The sequence below is a fragment of the Mixophyes fleayi genome, chromosome 4 (genome assembly GCF_038048845.1).
Source record: "Mixophyes fleayi isolate aMixFle1 chromosome 4, aMixFle1.hap1, whole genome shotgun sequence".
NCBI classification, from domain to species: domain Eukaryota; kingdom Metazoa; phylum Chordata; class Amphibia; order Anura; family Limnodynastidae; genus Mixophyes; species Mixophyes fleayi.
Window position 1 is genome coordinate 275,282,750 of NC_134405.1, and position 18,536 is coordinate 275,301,285.

The window sequence follows — 18,536 nt, forward strand, 5'->3', positions numbered from 1 at the left end:
ATCCACACTCTCTGTGCCCCCTGCATCCACACACTCTGTGCCCCCTGCATCCACACACTCTGTGCCCCCTGCATCCACACTCTGTGCCCCCTGCATCCACACACTCTGTGCCCCCTCTGCATCCGCGCTCTGCCCCCTCTGCATCCGCGCTCTGCCCCCTCGCTCTGCCCCCTCTGCATCCTCACTCTGTCCCCTCTGCACCCGCGCTGTGCCCTCTCTGCATTTGCGCTCTGCCCACTCGCTCTGCATCTTCCCTCTGCCCCCTCTGCATCCTCACTCTGTCCCCTCTGCACCCGCGCTGTGCCCTCTGCATCTGCACTCTGCCCACTCGCTCTGCCCTCTCTGCATCTTTGCTCTGCCCCCTCTGCATCTGCACTGTGCCCCCTCTGCATCCTCACTCTGCCCCCTCTGTATCCCGCCATGGACAGGAAGAAGAAAAAAAAGAAAAAAAAAGAGAAAAACTTACCAATCGTGCAGCGTCCGGGACCCAGCATCCTGCCGCTTCTCACTGAATATGTCGGGCGTGATGACGTCACGCATTTAGTGAAAAGTGAGGAGGGAGGATGCTGGTTCCCGGGCGCTGCCGGATTGGTATGTTATTTTGTTTGTTTTTGTTTTTCTTCTTCTGCCGGTCCATGGCACCCACAGTTTGGGAACCTAGGCCTTAACTCCTTGCGGGGTTCTCAGGTGAAGACCAGCATCATGTTAAACTCCATGCCCTGGAAGTGGGTAGCGCAAATAAAAAAAATATTGGACCACAAAATAAATGCCCACCCCTGCTACATGTTTTTTTTTTCCTTTGGTTTCCAGTGAATATGTTAATTACATAAATGTTTACATTTCGATTGATTATTCTAGAATTGAAAGAAATTTTGTCTATTTTATTTTGGTTAAAATAATTGGAGTTAAATAGTTTAAATATCTCTTTAACCTACTTGCTTTAATTTCCACCATGATTCACAAAGGCAGCTGGTGTCATAGGAAAAGTACCAAGTAGCAATCCCACATAGTGGTTTTTCTTTAAATAGCATGTTAATTACCTTTTTAAGGATTCATCAGAAGATACTCATATTTCTTACTGTTTTCCTACAAATCATTATCATCTTTTCAATATTTCTCTGGAGGACAGACAAGTATGGCTGCCAATCACACACGCATTCTCACACCTCTCAGCGTGTCATATGATGACAGGGGTGAAGGATGTGACAGATTTAATAGTACAGACAGAGCTCAGAAGGCTGAATCCAGTGTCGGACTGGGGCATGAAGGGCCCACTGTGGGACTGCAATGCTAGGGGCCCACCAGAGGGGGTGTGGCCAGCCATCATAGAGGCAAGACCAGGCATTAGAGGGGGAGTGGTCAGCCCATGAAGGACAGCTAGCACCATAGTGTAGTATATAAAGAATGCAGTGTGTATATAAAGAGTACTGTCTGACGCCTTCTCCGTGCTATGCCTGCCGCACAGAGACGGACGTCTGCTTCCGGGTCAGCGGTCACACGTTCCGTTGCTAGGCAACGCAACGGAACGCTTCCCAGTAACTCCGGCGGTGGTGTTTAGCGTCACCACCGCCAATGATTGGACTACAGCTATATAAAAGCCTCACTCTGGCACATGGAGAGTGCCAGAGTATTAGGTCTCATCCTAGCTCCAGCGTTGCTGTGTACCGTTTCCAGCGCTTCCTGTGTATTACCCGGCTTGTTACTTACTACTCCTGTTCTGTGCTCCCTGTGAACTTGACTTTGGCTTGATATTTGATTCTTCCTCCTGTGCTTCTGACCTCGACCCGGCTACCCTGACTACGGCTTTGAACTTTCCCTTGGACATCTCCTGAATTCACGGTTTGGACCCGGCCTGTACGACACCGCTTTCATCTACTGCTTCACTAATTACTCCCTCGGAGGACCGCGACCTGCGTGTTCCCGCAGCTAAGACCACACTTCCTTGCGGGGGTCCCTAGTGAAGACCAGGAACACGTTAGACTCCGCGCCTCTTTGGTGAGTAGTGCAAAAACCAGTAAGCAAATACCCTAATCTGTGACAAGTACACAGTCTTGACCTGCTCCTTAGATTGGGCAGAACAGTCATCAAAAATCAGAATTGTCTCACTAGACCAGGCTTGGCTAACCTGTGGCACTCCAAGTGTTGTGAAACTACAAGCCCCAGCATGCTTTGCCAATATATAGCAGCTTATCGCTGGAACTTGTAGTTTCACAACACCTGGAGTGCCACAGGTTAGCCAGGCCTGCACTAGACTCAGAACATTTGACACACTGTCCTACCTGTTCTTGTCACTTTTACCATCTGTGGCTGCTGTTTTTTTTAGTTGCGGCTTGTCTGGATCCTGGAATGTTGAGGGCCCTATTTGGAAAAAATAATGGGTACATTTAAAAAATTCCAAACAGCCCCAGTGTTAAATCAATAGGACCCACAATTAATACTTAGGCCTTCCTCCAGTCCCAACATTAAAGTAATAACATTTCCATTTAATAAACCTATTTCCCTCCCTCCAGACAGCCCCTGCAATAAATTAATCGTATTTACGTATAATCAATATGCCTATTTCCCTCAACAGTCACTGCCATTAAATAATTCATATTCACATTTAATAAATAGACCTCATGCTCTTCAAACTCAGCCCCACATTCAATTAATAGCCGCCAAACCATCCCATCCTAAATTAATAGTCCCCACTATAAAATTAAATTGCCCCACCATCACCCTACAAACAAAATAGCACCCATTAATTAGCCACCACCTACCACACAACACATTACATTGCCACAAGTCCGCTGTGCCATCACACACACATTACTGTGCCCCTTAATCACTATGCTGTGACTCCTTCTGATCACACTGTGCCCTCCATGCTGCTTTTGCACCCCCCTTCTCCTGGCCCCCCTTCATCATCCTGTGCTATGCTGCTTTTGCTCCCCCTTTCTCCTGGCTCCCCTTCATCACCCTGTGCCATTCTGATTTTACTCCCTCCTTTTCCTGGCCCCCCTTCATCACCCTGTGCCATGCTGCTTTGGCCCCCCTTCACTCTCTGCCATGCTGTTTTGGCCCCCTTTCACACTCTGCCATGCTGTCTGTGCTCCCCCTTCACACTTTGCCATGCTGTCTTTGCCCATTTTCACTCTCTGCCATGCTGTCTGTGCTCCTCCTTCACTCTCTGCCATGCTGTCTTTGCCCCTTTTCACTCTCCTCCATGCTGCTTTGGCCCCCCTTCACTCTCTGCCATACTGCGTTTACACCCCCTTCACTCTGCCATACTCCCCCCTTGCTTCCGTTCCTTCACTTACCTTTTCTATCGGCTTCTTTCTTCTCTTCTCTGTTCTGTCTTCTTGCCGGCGCCGTGGTCATGTGAGTATTTTTTTTTTTTTAAGTTTTCCCCTCCCCCCACCAACGAAGATGGGAGCGATCAGGGTCGGGGCCTACCGGGGGATAGCCTGGTCCCCCGGTGGGCCAGTCTGACCCTGGGTGAACCTCTCTGTATAGTGAGCCATGTGACTGTGGTTGCCACAGTGTGCACATGACAGTGTGTTGAACTATACATATTTTATTCATGGGATTGCTTATTTAAATGTAAAAGACAGCGTTATGTTATGTTAGGATGAAGTTTATAATGTACTGTGTGTAATGTATACCGTTGGTAAGGCAAATAAACTACTATTACAATATAGATATAGTGACATAAAGGCTCCAGTACAAATATATTTAATTTGTTATATTTTCTTATAGACAGACATTATCACGAGAGCGTGCAGAGTCTTAATAGTAGTGGCATTTTTGCCTCTGTTAGCTTATATATGAGTTTCATTAAGTACATACACATACCACAGGAATGTATTCAGTTTACATGGGCTACTCACCCTACTTTTATAGTTTTCACACAAGTGAGGAGATGAAAAAAACAGCACCCTAAAACCCATCCAGACTGCCCCCTTATCTGTACACAAGGATTAGCCTGGACATTGTTAATTAACTTTACTGAAAGGTGGGGTGTCCAGCCGCATGTTAGCATACAGCCAGCAGCTAGAGGGCTCAGCCCCATCTCTGTGTTGGCATAGCTTACTTACACAACCTTACTTCTAGGGCTTGATGTGGGACATACTGATTTTCCCTGCAGTCCCCCATACACATGTACAGTAGTGTGTATATATGTATGCATGTGTGCCTAATTCATCCGCTATCATAATTTATGCTTCCAATTCCGCTTTCTCCCTCACCAATCTAGCCTTCATCATCATCAGTTATTTATATAGCGCCACTAATTCCACAACGCCGTACAGAAAACTCATTCACATCAGTCCCTGTCCCATTGGAGCTTACAGTCTAAATTCCCTAACATACCCACACAGAAAGAGAGACTAGGGTCAATTTAGAAAGCAGCCATTAACCTACTATGTTTTTGGACTGTGGGAGGAAACCAGAGCACCCGGAGGGAAACCCACGCAAACACAGGGATAACATACAAACTCCACATAGATAAGGCCATGGTCGGGAATCAATCTCATGACCCCAGTGTTGTGAGGCAGAAGTGCTAACCATCATCATCATCATGTCACGAGCCGCGGCTGTATGCCACATCCTGGTGTGAACTAGCAGCTGGGCGTGTGCTTTAGATTCTGTGCTCTGTTATTATCCTTGTGGCATAGATGTAGGAGGGTGTAGGGACATCCTCCAACACCAGGGGGAGCTCCTATATGATTTAAACTGGTTCACTTTTATTTTTATACGTGCTTCCTGGTTATGTTATTTCCTATGCTAGTTCTAGCTAGTAATTAATTAGCTGCCTCCTGAGGCTGATTCTCAGCCCTACCCTCCTCTGTCCTGATTGACTCCTAGTGCTATTTAAGGCAGTAAGATCAGAGCCTCACTGCTGGTTATAGCGTCCTGTTCTCAGTTCTGCTGCCCGCTTGGTGTTAATACCTGTGACTGACTTCCCGTGTATGGCCCTCGCTTGTTCCTGGACCTTGAACCTACGCTTCTGGCCCTGACCATTTGCCTGAAAACCGGATTCTGCTCCTCTGCCAGTGCCCCTGACCTTTCGCTTGACCCTGGATTCTGAACCTGTGCTTGTGACCTCTGACCTTGGTTTACTCTGCCTGAACCCCACGCTGCTGTCCGCCAACCACTCCACTCCTGAGTTCTCCTTAGCTGGTATACGATTCTCGACCCTCTGTCAGCCTGCGGCCAAGTCTGTCCCCACCACTAGGGGCTCCAGTGATCACCAGGCTTTCGGAGTAAACTCCGAGTTTTATTGTGCTGGCTAGGGAGTTCCTAACACATCATATATAGCGCCACTAATTCCTCAGCGCTGTACAGAGAACTCATTCACATCAGTCCCTGCCCCATTGGAGCTTACAGTCTAAATTCCCTAATATAGACACAGACTCACACAGACAGACAGAGAGGGAGACAGACAGACGGAGAGAGACTAGGGTCAATTTTGATAGCAGCCAATTAACCTACCAGTATGTTTTTGGAGTGTGGGAGGAAACAGGAGCACCCAGAGGAAACCCACGCAAACACAGGGAGAACATATAAAATCCACACAGATAAGGCCATGGTCGGGAATCAAACTCATAACCCCAGTGCTGTGAGGCAGAAGTGCTAACCACTAGGCCACTGTGCTACCCTTCCCTTGTATTTCATTTCTGCTTCCTCAGTAATTCATGGTCCCCTCTTTCAGCCATCCAAATAATTCATCCTCTATGGCCATGCCCTGTAATTCATTCACCCCCGCCCCATGCTTCCCTGTAAATCATTAATTTATTTCCCACTCATTCATTCACCCCTCCCTCACTACTCACTCTGCAATTTATTCATCCCCACCCTTGCTGCTACTTATCTTGTGTAGAACAGGCATATAGATGAGGGGAGTGTCAGTCTGTGCAGTGTTGTGATTATGCACATCATGCTGCACCTCAGTTTTGGTGCTACATAGAGATGTCACAGTGTGACAAGCTGCTCCCAACCTATAACTGACACGGTGGAGCAGCAAGCAGAGTGATATGTATGATTTTTTTAAAAATGGTATCGTGCTTGTTAAATTTCTTGGTGGTTGTTTGCATATAACAAGATCATTGATTGAAAACCTTCTGTTACGCTGATGGTCTGTTCACAAACTCACAGAACTAGCAGGCGGAGGTCTTCACCTTTAGCAGCCTCCTTTCCCATAGAGCTTTATACGCTCACCGGTACTCAGATGCCCCCAGGACTTAACTCCAGACGTAGTGTAAGTTTGTAATACAAAACCGTAGCGACAGGCCAGAAGGCAGCGTAGATGGCAGCGGATGGTCAGACAAAAGCAGAGGTCAGAGGTCACTAGCAAGCAGAATAATCATGTAACACGCCAAAGCTTGGGGTCACTAGCAATACAGCGGGGTCTAAGGTACAGGCAAACAAATCAGGGTCACAGGCAAGCAGGCATGGTCCAAGGTACAGGCAGGGGTCATACACAGAACAATCAGCCTCAGGAGGCTGCTAATTAATACTAGCTAGAACTGGCATAGGTAATAACATAAACCAGGAAGCATGTATAAAAATATAAATGAACAAGTTTAAATCATATGAGAGCTCCCCCTGGAGTTGAAGGATGTCCCTACACCCTACTACATCTATGCCACAAGGATAATCCCAAAGAATAAACACAGAGCATAGAAACTAGAGCAGGCGCCCGGCTGCTAGATCACGCCAGGATGTGGCGTACCGCCGCGGCTCGTGACACATTCACACAGGAACACCTGGTAGACTGAACTCAGAATGAGATCTTAATTATATTAATTGAATATTTATAAATTTCCATTCTGAGAAGCTTGTTTATTCTTATCACATTTTTATGTAAATTGATTCACCTTTACTGTGACATTTGTGACTATTAGGTTAAAAATTTGGCAGACTAGATGGGCGAAGCGGTTCTTATCTGTCATCAAATTATAACTTTCTATGTTTCCCCTTTTAACAGCACATGTAATATGCTATAACAAAAGACCTGAGAGTCCAAAACATGTTAACAACGATTGGCTCATCTCAGTATTTCAATAAGTATCTCCCATTATATGTGGATGTATGCCTATATATATATATATATATATATATATATATATATTTGTATTATGGTGATTCGCATGAATAGACTTCCCACTTGTGTCTTGTCAAAACAACATCATATAGGCCAAGTATTGTCACATATATGAGAGGATAGGGTATGAAATGTCGACAATAAAAATGTTGACATTCAGAATGATGACACCATAGAGTCAACAGTCAGAATGACGACACAGTTAAATGTCGACATTAAGAATGCCGACATGTTCATTAGGTTGACATTCTGAATGTTGACAGGTTGTAAAGTCGACAGTTAAAATGCTGACATAAAGTATTAAATTTAAACCGCAATGCCAGAATTAAATTTTAAAGAAAAAATGTGTGCCCCTCCCCCAAAAGCTTAACCAACCCTAGTGCTGGGGTGGTAGCCATAGGGGGCTGGGCATACCTGGGCATGATGGGACCTGTAGTGCACCAGAACCAAAACTATTAACCCACCATTACATGGGTGTGGGAAGTTCCCAAGCCCGTTCAGCATGGGACTGGGTACACCTGGAAGTCGGAGGGTGCATTTTTTTTATGTGGATCCGATCTCCCTAGGGAATCCAACAGAGTGCTGACCAGAATGGGGCTATTTTTTTTTATTATGGCACGGGGACCCCGCGCTTCGGGTATCTCTGCTATAGTTCCACCACTAGGCTGGTGATAGTAAAATCGGAGGAGGCTCCACACTTTCCCTCTCCCTAATTTTGCTAGTACCAGCCTAGGCTGGCAGCACTAGGGTTGGTTCAATTTTTATTTTGTTTTTTTGAGGGAGTACTCGTTTTTTCTTTAACATTTAATACTGTTTTTTTGTTTTTTGACTGCATTGCCGACAGCGGCATTGCTAGTTTAAATTTAATGCTTTATTTACATTGTGACAGTCAACTTTATGACCTGTCGACATTTTAACCTTGTCGACTTAATATCATGTCAACATTCTGACTGTCGACATTATAGTGATAACATTCTGAATGTCAACATTTTCATTGTCATTCCAACGACATCCCATATGAGACTGTGCACATTGGAAATTAGGGCATCCTCTCACTGATGTGCATAATCAGGATACTTATGACACACAAATAGGATCAGGTTAATATCAGTATGATTACATTTCTTCTTTTTAATCACTGTATTACATTTTGTCATGTGTACTGTTATAAGTGTCTACTTCCAAAAAACACAAACTGAGGTTTTTCAAATATTCGGACTTTACTGTTATAGTTATCATTATTAGTAGTAGTATGTATCTATTCAAAATTGCTTCAATAACAAAAAAGTAAAAGAAGAATAAAATATTAATAAATACCAGTAATAAAAAACTTGGTTAAATTATTTGTAACATATGGTAGCTCATATTACATTGATAAAAAAAATACATCTAGTATAATAAAGTGGTCAGTTTGTACGTGTTATCATCATTGATTGTTACTTTAGTTTAATACATGTATGTAAAAGAAGCATCAATACTTTTCAAACAATGAAGGCACACGAATCTTGATGATTTCTCAGTCAGATTATAGGATATCTTTCTTGTTTGCACCTAAAAACAATAGCAAAAACATAGAATTAATATATATATATATATATACTAATTCATCTATTTACATCATGTGTAACTCATCTGTGGTGCTGTAGCCTTTCTACCAGACATCTGCTGGGAGTTGTAGGTTTGAAAGCTGACTAAGTATTTTGTATGTACTTAGACATAGATGATGATGATGATGATGATGATGATGATGATGAACATATAGGACCTGATTCATTAAGGAAAGTAAGGCAAAAAATGAATAAATTTTCTCCTGGACAAAACCATGTTACAATGGAATGGGTACATATTTATTTTACTAGTATAGTAGAACTAATTTTAATAGTATTACTTTGCGCATAAGTTAAATACTGGCTGTTTTTTCATGTAGCATACAAATACTTGCTAGCTTTATTTTTATACTGAAATTTAAAGTTGATCTAGAACATGCCCTTCCCCAAGTATAAATCTGTCCCCATATTTTAAATTTAGCTTCCCCTCCAATGCAACATAATTTTGGCAAGGTAAAAGTTACTCATTTTTTGCTTTCCTTTCCTTATTGAATGAGGCCCTTAGTGTATTGGAATGTGTTCTTTTATTATGTGTTTAGGCTGCTTGTGTGGTATGTATTATTGATCCCCATTAAGGGATACACGCAGAAACAAAAGTGTAGATTTCAATGATGTTGCAATAGTTTGGGTGAATGCCCCCAGGGTATTAAACCAAGGCCTTAATGTGACCTCCTCTGCACAATGCAAGGAGCTCACCAAGGGAGGGCTGGCAGACTTTAGCCCGGGGAGCAAGCACACAGCACTGGCCCATAAGTAGCGGCCCATCTATATATATATATATATATATATAATTTTATTTCTTTATTTTTTTTTCATGCCTGGCTAATTATAATAGGATTTATCAAAATGTAAAAAGGCTGTTTGCTTTAAAAACCTGATGTTTTTGCCAGCAAAAGGGCTTGTTTTTGTATTATCCTGGCCCAGAGCTGGATTAAGCCTCTGGGGTAACCCCTATGGTGTAACATTGTTATCATTTTAGACAAGTACACAGGCAATACTAGGTGCACACAGTTCTTCCCTCACAAGCAGTACACGGTGAAGTGGGACATACCTCCCAACTGTACTAAGCGAAACAGTGACCCAAATTCGGGACTGTCCCACCAGATTCAGGACAGTTGGCAGACTGTCCTGCTCTCTCCTACCTGTTCTTGTCACTGTCACCACTTGTGGCTGCTGGTTACTTCAGCTCATTTGCTGGTTTTTCTGGAATCTTTTTTGGAAAAAAAATTGGTACATAGAAATTAGAAAACTCCAACCAGTCCCAGTGTTAAATCAATAGCACCCACGTTTTATGATTAGGCTTCCCTCCAGCCACAACATTAAAATAATAATATTTACATTTGCCAAAGAGATCTCTTTCCCTTCAACCAACCCTGACATTAGCTAGCAAACACATTTAATATATAAACCTATTTCACTCCCTCCAAACAGCCCCAGCAATAATTTAAATAGCATTTACATTTAACCATTTTACCATTTCCCACATCACAGGCATTAAATAATACATAATTACATTTAATAAATAGACCTCATTTTCCACAAACAGCCTACAATCAATAAATAGCTCCTAAAATACCCCAGCATTAAATTGAACATCCAATTACCCCATTATAAATTCATAGGCCCCACTATTAAATTAAATTGCCCCACCATCACCCCACAAATAAAATAGCACCCAATAATTAGCCCCCACCTGCACTCCACAATTAATAGCATACCTCACACATTATATTAAAATCCCCCCTCTCTCTCACACTACATTCATTTACTGGCCCCCACACACACACTACATTCATTTATTGGCCCCACACACACACACATACACAACATGTAGTGGCCCCCCCCACACACACACACAGACCATGTAGTGGCCCCCTCACACACACACACACAACATGTAGTGGCCCCCTCACACACACACACACACAACATGTAGTGGCCCCCTCACACACAAGATGTACTGACACACAATGTACTGACTGACGCACGCTATTACACTGACACACACTATACGCTGACAGATAGACAGACACACACACACACACTATACACACTATACGCTGACTGACACTGACACAAACTATACACTGATATACTACCTCCCAGCCCCCACCGGCACTTACCTTATTCCAGACGAGCCGTGCGCTGCATGTTCTCTTTATGCATGGGACAGCACCTGTCACGTGGTGCGCGTCCAATGTGACCAATAGGAAGCCAAGTGGCCCCACTAGTGGAAGTAAGGGAGGGGGGTCGGATCTTCAGGATCCGCGGCCAATAGGTGAAGGTGGCTGGTCCCAGAGGAGGGGCCAGCCACCAAGTAATAAACACTAAGGGCCGGGCCAAAATAGATTTTTTGGGACCGGCCCGGGGGGCATGTGCCTCCCAGCCACCCGGCCCAGCCTGCCCCGGAGCTCACAGTGTCACAAATAATTCAATCAGCATTATACTCGGGCTCCAGTGGCTAAGTGTGGAAGGTGTGAGAGGTAAGTGATGGGCATGTGAGATCTGATGGCATGTGAAGGGACTGAAGGGCATGTGGGGAAATCTGCATGTGGAGAGATGGTCATGTAAGCAGCATGTGGAGAGGTCTGATGACATGTGGGGAGACTAATGGGATGGAAGGGTGTGACGATTATGTATTACGTCTAATCACTGATTGTTATTTTTCCTTGAATTTTCATGTATGACAATGTGTATCTTGTATGTAACCTTTCCAAAGTGTGCTTTGCTGAATGCCATCAGTTTGATATATGCAAGAGTCTTTTGAAAGTAACCATGCCAGACAGATAATATCTCTGAGGCGTGACAGAGTTTGTGTATACAGTCTGATCAGCCAGAGCAGTAGAGGTGAGAAGGCCTGCCCTTTGAAGTTCCAGACCAATCTTAGGATAGCGATAACTCATTTTTCGAAAAGCCTTGTGTCATTATGGGAATCAACCTACCTTGACATTTAAAGAGCTAAGTTCCAAAGGTGTGGGTGAGAGCAGTGTAAGAAGTTAACATCGTTGCTTGACCTAGTAATGTGGTGCATTTCTATGGAGGAGACCTGTGTCCAGGTTAGGATGTGCCATCTCTCCCAAAGTGTACTCCTCCCACGCCAATTCTTAGACTAGTAAGTTAGTGACTCTGGTTTTATTTCCTAGTTTATTTCTGAAAATTATTTTTGCGACTTATTTTGTATGAAAGAAAGGGGGGATGTGTGCACTGGGGCAACTGAGGTATACGGGCAGCTAGGAAAAGGAGTAAACCAGACTCCTAATACAAGACAGAAATGTTTTTTTTTTTCCTGGCGCTCTAGTACACTTTCTTAAGAAAGTCCATACGCTGGACAAAACGCGTCGAAGTTTACAAACGCATCACCACATTGTTTGGTACCCTTGCTGAATTTCCTGTACCCATATGTAAGTGCATGTATTTCACTTCCAATAAATGTATCAGCACTTCACTATGTGAGACCCCCTTTTCTTTTGAGCGACCATTTCCGCGCACGCGCGGTACGCGCCAATCGGGACTGAACAGACACACCGCGAGCACCCAACGCCAGCACACATGCTGCCCGCCAAGTCAGCGATACCTGCCTGAGCTGCACAGACACCAGCGCCTGACAACCGCTTCCACCACACTGCCGCTGACCGTTACTAGACCACTCAAAAGACCTGGATCAACAATTACCACAGCAGTTTGAAGCGCACTCACTACCGTGTCAAGGTAATTGCATAGATTGCAACACTGCCAAGATCTGTTTGCCTGATTAATTGTCGCAACGTGCATACTATTGACACATCCTCTATATACCACTTCCATGGAGGCATTTTGCCCACACAGCCTCAGTCACCCAGGACTGAAACCATAGCTCGAGTCCTCATTATTCATCATCCATCAGCTACATCCATTTGTTTGTTTATGCTGTGTAGAGACTTTATTATCCATCTCCCATCAGTAATATCCATCTGTTTGTTTATGCTGTTTACCATTGTACTGATTGTCATTCTATTTGTCATCTCGCTGTTCACCTTCTGCCCACACCTGCTCATCTACCACAACCTCCCATTTGTTGCATTTCCATCACACCCTTCCCTCGCAGCCACGTTCATCTATCTACTTGCGATACTCATTGGTTTACTAGAGCGCCATGAAAAACCCCCCATTTCTAACTTATTTTGTATGTTTTTTTAGTAACTGTTTTGCAATTAAGAATGGAATCCAAAAATGGAAATATTTTTTGGATTAAATAAATTTAATCTAGCATATTTTCTGTGATTATTGTGAAGTTTACGAAACCAAGTGAGGCTCATGCTACATGTGCATGTGATTTAAGTATATTATATTAACAATTGGTTTTGGTGAACGTAAGGACACCATAGTTAATCATTTGTGGTGGCAGAAAAGGTGAATTCATTGGTAAGTGACCAAGGCAACTCCAGTCACAGTCAGCTGTTTCAAATTGCTGTATCTGAGACATGCTGGGCGTTCGTGACAAACTGATGGCAGCAGTGGGATTGATAATATTTATTTTTATCATAAGAACTTAAGTGAATGAGTGGTGTGTGATTCTAGAGAGTCAGCATCCTGATTGACCGGAGATTACGCTCAAGGCTTACAAAATTTTAAAAGACCATCTGTGCAAATATTTTCTGCCCCTCCCCTTTCTTGTTTTCTTTCAATGTTTATTTGGTGGAAGTATTAGGTCCAGGATGGCCACTGACTTTAAGCAGATGAAAACGGATGAGTTTTTTGGCTTTGTGTGTCAACAGAGGAATTGTCAACCACAGGAAACGAGAGCAACTGATTCAAGCGCTCGTGGAGGCTGATCAGAACCTAAGTGTCAGAGGAAGGCATGGAGAAATCCTCTCTGCTTCAGGAGAGAAGTCAGCACTGGACATTACCACCAATACCTCTGTTGAATCAAGTGGGGAGTCTACCTTGGACAGTTACCTTCACACTGCTCTCAAACAGATGAAGGATGCGAACTCAGCAACATCACTGCGGCTGATCCAGCACAGACAGGGAGGCGGCAGAGTAACAAGCCGAACGTGAATACCAACTGGAGCTAGCCAGGCTCAGCAGTCAGTTGGCGGACCGAGGCCTTGGTAGGAAAAAACCCAGTCATGACCAATTCCCCATGTTGGAAAAAGACGGCGAACTGAAGGGATTTTCAGATCCCCTCAGGAACTGAATACGTTCCTGAGGGGATTTGAAAGGACTTGCCGACAGCTTGCGCTGGACCCCAGTGAGTGGGACAGCTATTTAACCCTTGGACTGAGAGGGAAAGCTTTGGAAGTGTTTGCAAACCTTCCCCAGGAACTGGACGGCGATTATGCCGCAATTAAGAAAGCCGTGTTACATAACATAACTCCTGAGGCTTACCGACGAAAGTTCAGAGACTCAAGCCGTAGTCCCTCTGATACCTATATCGAATTGTTAGCACAATCATCAACCATGATGCATCAATACATTGAAGGATTGCAGGTACAGGACTAAGATAAACTAAAGGATCTCATTCTCCAGGAGCAGTTACCCAAACTGTGCCCAGCTGAGGTGAAAGAATGGGTTGTGGCCGACAAGTACACCGTTACCAGGACTCCTGTGATGAAAAAGTGTTGAGGAGTGTCAGGGCAAACTATTTGGAAAGAGAGGTAACCTGGAGGGGATCACCCCTGACTTCCCCGTCAACCAAACCAGCTGTTGCTGCACCTTTATTTGGGGGGGGGTGACCTGTTTTGACAACTGTTTGCAGGTGTTTTACGTGTGATTAAGTGGACCACATCAGTGTCAATTGCTTCAAAAAGAAGAAAACAACACCTTCTCGTGTGGGAGGTCCGTCAGTGAAGTCAGTGCAGGACGTCCTGTGTGCAGATGGACCCAAAGAATGCTCCAGAGACAATCTACAAGTGGATAAGGCAGGACACCAAGTAGCACTTTAGAGTTTGGTGCAGACCTAATTCTTATACACCCAGCCCTAGTAGGCCCAGAGAACATTATCCACAGGAAGACTATTGCTGTGTGAGGAATTGGGTGCCTACATTCCGCAGTACCCCCTAACCAGAGATTTTCCTAAGTTTGTAATCTGACAGAGGAATACGAGATGTTGGGGTACTAGACAATCTGCATGCCATGATACTGTTGGGGACTGATCTGGGAAGGATGCATGCTGCCTATATAAATGAAAGTGATGTAATTTCTTATGCACTGGTGCAACTTAACCCTAATGGGCCCTGCTGACCAGCGTAACTTGAGTGCAAAAATATGTAATGAAATTTCATGTGCTGCTGAGAATACTCATGCAGATTTACAAGTAGCCATGGTGCAGGGGAAGGGGTTATGTGCCAATATGTCTGAAGGTAATGGAGAGACTAACACTTTAAATTCCCTGGGTTGTGAATTTGAGCAAGATTTGTGTAATTGTGCCTAAATCTGATACCATTTCTGCTAATGTTTTAGGTAATCAGGTCGGTTTACATGTGCCCAGTTGTGAAGGTAATCCAAAGTGTGAAAATGTATCCAATGTCTTAGCAGCAGTGACCCAGAGAGTAGTACAGAGGAGTTGTACATTAACCCCTGCAAGTGTGGAGAGCAGGAACTAATCCCCCTTCACCCTCCTCTCTCCCTGTTGAAGCTGCAGACTCAAACAGTGACCTTCCTCAAACAGGAACTTCCTGCTGTGTGCAACACTAACCAGTTCAGAAGTGACACTTTCACAGCAAAACAACACACTGATCCCAGTCTATCAGCAGTGAGGGGGAGGATCAGCCAGTCCTATTTTGAAGGTGAACAAGATAGAAATATTTGGGAAAATGGCCTTTTGTACCGAGAGTAAATTGTTACTCTGTGTGAAGAACCTGAAATGCTATGTGATCATTTTGCATCCTGTAATGTGATAGAGATATGTGAGTGTGAGAAGCAGATAGGTGCCAGTGTTAACTCTTGCAATTATGTGGATTTATGTGAAGATCCAGATGTAATCGGGGATAATTTTGAAACCCCTAATAATCGTGAGATGTGTAATGGTGTGAATGTCACACATGTTACTGTGGTAGAATCTAAACCTGTTTTCCCACTGACCTCTTGTCATGAGATAGGGACAGATGACAATGTTCCTGCAAATATGTTACTTGGGACTGATTTATGTAGAATGTTGTGACAGTAGGGCTTCTACCAAGGGGTTAGAAACCTGACCCCTTGGTAGATTTAGCAGCTACTGCTAAAGAGGGGAGGTCCCTAGCAAACGTCCACTGCAGTGAAAAGCTGTCTATCAGCTAGACAAGCTAGCTGACATGCTACGGCCCTATCAGTCCCATTTCACAGGAACCTGGAAAAATACACTTAGTCACATATCATGTAGACACAGGCAACCAGACCCTCCTCAGACAGCCAGCATATTGTACTTCCCTAGAAGTTATTCAAGCCATTAAAAGGGAGATAGATGAGATGCTGCAGCTAGGGGTAGTTCAAAAGCCTTGCAGTTCTTGGGCTGCCCAGGTGGTATTGGTCCCCAAAAAATGTGGGGCACCGGTTCTGTTTAGACTATAGGAGATTGAATAATGCCACAGTGTTTTGATGTATATCCTATGCCTAGGATAGATGAACTACTAGATCAGCTTGCCCAGGCACACTACATCACTAGCGTGGATCTCAGTAGAGGGTACTGGCAGATCCCATTGTCACCCAAGGCACGTGAGAGGTTCGCATTTCTCACCCCATTTCAGCTGTTTGAGTTTTTGGTCATGTCCTTTGGAATGAAATATATCCCTGCGTCCTTCCAGTACCTGGTCAATGACCTGCTAGAGGGCCAGGAGGGACATGCAGTTGCCTATCTGGATGACATTGCGGTGTTCAGCCAGACCTGGGAGGAGCCATCTGAATAGTGTGTTAGGCCGAATTACTGAGGCAGGTCTAACTATCAAGCCAGAGAAGTGCCGGCTTGGCAAGCATGAAATGCAGTACTTGGGGCACTGTGTAGGGGGAGGTACCCTCTGCCCAGAGTCAGGCAAGGTAGAGGCTATCACGGCGTGGCTGACCATTACCATGAAAAGGCAGGTCATGTCTTTATTAGGTACAGCTTGGTATTATCGAAAATTCGTGACCCATTATATTACCCTAGCCAAACCTCTGTTTGACTTAACAAAAAAGAAATTACCACAGATGGTTAATTGGAAAGAGGATTGTGAAAATGCATTTACAGCTCTGAAATTTGCTTTGCCCAGTCCCCTGTTCTACAAACCCCAGTTTTCAAACAGAGGTTTATAGTACAGACCGACACGTCTAACTATGGACTAGGAGCTGTCCTTAGCCAGGTGACAGTGCAGGAGGAGGAGCACCCTATCATTTTCCTAAGTTGAAAACTTCTCCCCTGAGAGGTGGCGTATGCTACTATTGAAGGAGAGTGTCTAGCCATCGTATGGGCACTGCAAAAGCTACAGCCCTACCTGTATGGATGGGATTTCACCATTATAAAAGACCATAATGTTCTAAGCTGGCTGAATAGAGTTTCTGGGGATAATGGAAAGCTGTGAAGATGTAGCTTAATTTTTGCAGCAATATAAACTTCATCATTCAGCACTGGAAGGGCGCAGAACATGGAAGCTGGCCTCTAATACCAAGAGGCAGAAGTGGTGAATGGGCAGAAGAGACAGCGACAGGTCACAATTCTCCATTCCCTAGATTAGGGGGAGATGTGACATAATGTAGTATATCTAATGACTGATTATTTTTTTCTGTTGAATTTATGTATCACACTGTGAATATTTTATGTAACCTTTCAAAGTGTAGTTGATTAACTGACATGAGTCTGACCTAGGCAAGTGTCTATGGTCTTTTGAAAGTAGCCAGGCCCAGAGATAGATAAACTCTCTAAGTAGTTTGTGTATGCAGAGGAGTTAGACTTAACTAGCAAGTAGTAATTCTGATTTTATTTCCTATTTTATTTTCTGAAACTCATTTGTGCAACATTTTGTATCTCTTGTTATTAATTTTTATCCATGCAATATAGAGAAAATAAATGATACTTAGCAGGGAGATGTTTGCAGCAGCTGTGCTGTTTCCTTCCTTCCTTTGTAATTTGTAGGAATCTTCCACCTGCTCACTCAGCTGGGGAGGGGGGAGGTTTTTTTCTAACTTCCCCCTCCCTGGCTCTCTCTATTTGGGTGCCAGACTCCTCCCTACCCTACTCTACCCCATGGTTAGCAGTGTCCCCCAGATGGATGAAAGGTGGGAGAGGAGGAGGCCAGTAAGGAGAAGGTTACAGTAGTCGAGGCGGGAGATGATGAGAGCGTGGATGATGGTTTTGGTGGCATCTTGTGAGAGGAAGGGCCAGATGCAGGCGATGTTACGCAGCTGGAAGTGGCAGGTTTGGGCTAGCGATTGGATGTGGGGGACGAAGGAGAGAGAGGAGTCAAGGGTGCCACCCAGGCAACGGAGCTGGGTGACAGAGGAGATGGTAGTACTATTAACCACGATAGAGAGGTTGTGGTGAGAGGGGACCCCATAGGGTTGCATAGGAAAATCTGCGTTATTGCGGTACCGTATTACCGTCAATACTGCGCAGGTTCTGCGGTAACGCACGTTATCATGAACCGAAAACCGAATTGAATATGCCCTTGAAAGTGTTGATAGGACAGCTTCTTCTCTACCATGCCCCTCACAGAGGGAACCATCCTCAGTCTCTTTAATAGCAAAGTTTAGAAGAGAGGGCCTAACAAATTAAAACAAGAGATGCCAAAAAATTAAAACAGGCAACTAGCAAACAATAAAAGCAAAGGGAGGGAGTGCAGTGACACCCAACAGATGAGAAATGGATTTTACGAATAAAATAAAAAAATAATAAAAAATATCCGCTTATCTCTGGT

The 18,536-nt window shown here is 44.2% G+C and overlaps 1 protein-coding gene across 1 annotated transcript in view; it reads right to left on the reverse strand.

The window, feature by feature from the left end:
• Positions 1-8,360: 8,360 nt before the first annotated feature.
• The window catches only part of LOC142152768 (electrogenic sodium bicarbonate cotransporter 1-like), a 351,181-nt gene continuing 341,005 nt past the window's right edge, over positions 8,361-18,536 (reverse strand). The window contains exon 22 of the mRNA XM_075209752.1: positions 8,361-8,635. The gene's annotated coding sequence lies outside the window, so the exon portion shown is untranslated. The remainder of the gene's footprint in view (positions 8,636-18,536) is intronic.